Source organism: Solanum dulcamara, chromosome 8 (assembly GCF_947179165.1).
Source record: "Solanum dulcamara chromosome 8, daSolDulc1.2, whole genome shotgun sequence".
Lineage (NCBI taxonomy): Eukaryota > Viridiplantae > Streptophyta > Magnoliopsida > Solanales > Solanaceae > Solanum > Solanum dulcamara.
This window is the reverse complement of record NC_077244.1, coordinates 3,653,799-3,656,152: the sequence shown is the minus strand read 5'-3', so window position 1 is coordinate 3,656,152 and position 2,354 is coordinate 3,653,799. Positions and strand designations below refer to the sequence as shown.

Genomic DNA, 2,354 nt, shown 5'->3' with positions numbered 1-2,354 from the left:
TTACAGACATCCAATTTTGGGGACCAATATCGCTTTGTTGAATAATCCCATGCTTTCTTGAGACTCAATTGAAGATTGGAAAACCCTTTGAAAATATCTTCTGTATCTTTTGAATAGGAAACCACAAGTTTATCTAAACATCTCAAGTTCTCTAACTTTGTATCCTCTGCTAACAGTATTGGTTCATCTGTATCCATATCAAAAAAAGAACAAGCACTCAAGTATACGTGAAAGTCATGCACAAACAACTTTTCATTTCTTGCTTTTCTCAAACAGAAGTCTTGAAGTTGGAAAGTCGGGTATTTACCTATCTCGTTGAAAAGAACTACCAAGCTACTGGAAATTAAATTATCCAAATAAACGCCCATTACTTCTTCCACATTCCTCATCTCGGTCTGTTCCTCAGCACACCGTACCATTTTCAAAACATTGACTGAATTTTCTCTGTCCTTCTGGAAAGTTGCAAGGTATAGAAAGCATGGCTTTTGGTGATGTTGTAAATGGTCATAACTTAATTCTATAATCTTCACCACTTCCACTTCACTGTTGAAAATAAAGGAACTCAAATTATTTTGAACTTCAAGCCACACAAGTCTTTTTCTTTTCCAAACCTGCAATGACTCCAGCAATCAGATCAGCCACCAAAGGAAGACGATGAAATTTTGGGCTATTTTCTTTTCCAACACCCAATAGTTCATCAGGGCAACTCTCTTTTCCAGATGCCCTTTTCTCTAATAACTTCAAACTTTCATCTGGTCTGAGCAATTGAAGGTGAAGTCACGTGTTGATTTCCATGCAAAGCCACTTTCTTTTCTCGAGTAGTAAAAATAAATTCTACTACCTTCTCAACGTCTGGAAAAGGTCTTGTTAACTCATCCCCTGATGTGGTATCCCACAAGTCATCTAAGACAATAAGATACCACTTTCCATATAGTTGTTTCCGTAGCTTATCATCAACATCAATATTCTCACTCAATTTCGAACCAATCCAGTAACTTGATTAAAAAATTTATTCAACAACTCCTCCTAAAATATTCTTGGTGGATTGTGCACCATGCGCGAATGTCGAAATGACTAGAAACTGATTTATCATTGTATACTTTGTACGCCAAAGTAGTTTTACCCGAACCCGTCATACCAGCAATCGTAATAATATCTAGATCTGCCGGTCCACTCGTGAGCTTCCTCATTATCCAATTTGTCTCCTCCTCAAAACCTACAATTATGTAACTCACAATTTGCTGCAGGAATCTTCAGTGAACTGGACTTGGGAGAATGTGAATTGGAAGACCTCGGGGGTCATTGGCTTAAGTCATTTTCCTGATAGCTCTATGCACACTGCTTTTGTCACTTAACATTCCTTGTTCGGCTTCTGGGGGCAGCTTCTCAGCTTTGGAGCGTCTAGTTTCTCGCTCTCCTCATTTAAGCACTCTTCGGCTCAATTGTGCTGTGGCCATCGAGAAACTTCCATAGCTACTTTGGCATGCCTCCCGGTTGGTTGAATATGGTACCGGATCCTCACTGCTGACATACAGGCTGATGTTCCTGAAGTTTCTTAAACGTATCTCAAGCTTTTTCAGGCTGCAATCAACTCCAAAGCTTGAGTGAGGTTTGGGAGGCCATGCCAGCCTACTATTTATCCAGTCCACTCCAAACTCACCTCTTTTAATTTAAGCTATGCTGCCATTCAAATACCTGGTCTTGGCAAGCATTCATTGTTATGTTGATTCTGAAAACTGCCAGGGATAAATAAACAGCATAGATAAGCTTTGGTGTATACCGAATAACGTAGCTGAACGATTAATGTCGAGTAATTTCTCTGAATAATTTGCTGGTCAGCCATATGGAGAATAACTTACTGTTGCATAGTTGTTGTTATCTGGATTAAAGACTTCTCAGTTATTTGATTTTTGATCCTACACTTTGACAATGAGGCTCTGTTGTCCAATACTTCAAAGTTGGAGACAATGCGATCCCTTTTGGTGTGTAATTGTGCAGTAAGTTTTGAAGTATGTAAGCTGCTAGCTCAGAAGCTACCCAAGGCTTAATGTTGAAGTTATAGAGGGGAGGGGTCATCTGTATACGAGGCCAGAAAGTTGCCCTGTGTATCCTATTTTGTATTATTATGTATCAATTTAACTTTCTCTAGTGACTTGTTCATCTGGTGGAATGGTGTTGTCATGTACTTCTGGGCATGTATGGTTATCTTTGGTTGTAATTCTCTTTGAAGATTAATGTGAATCAAGACATTCATTTAACCTTGCAACATGATGCAAATGGAATCCCATTTAGTGTTTTACTTTTATTATTAGTGTGAATGCAAAGAAAAATAAATAGAGAATGACATAAACATC

At 38.5% G+C, this 2,354-nt stretch overlaps 1 pseudogene; it reads right to left on the bottom strand.

Moving 5' to 3' along the window:
* Positions 1-579: 579 nt before the first annotated feature.
* Positions 580-1,251, bottom strand: LOC129898583 (putative late blight resistance protein homolog R1A-3; annotated as a pseudogene).
* Between the last annotated feature and the right edge of the window lie 1,103 nt (positions 1,252-2,354).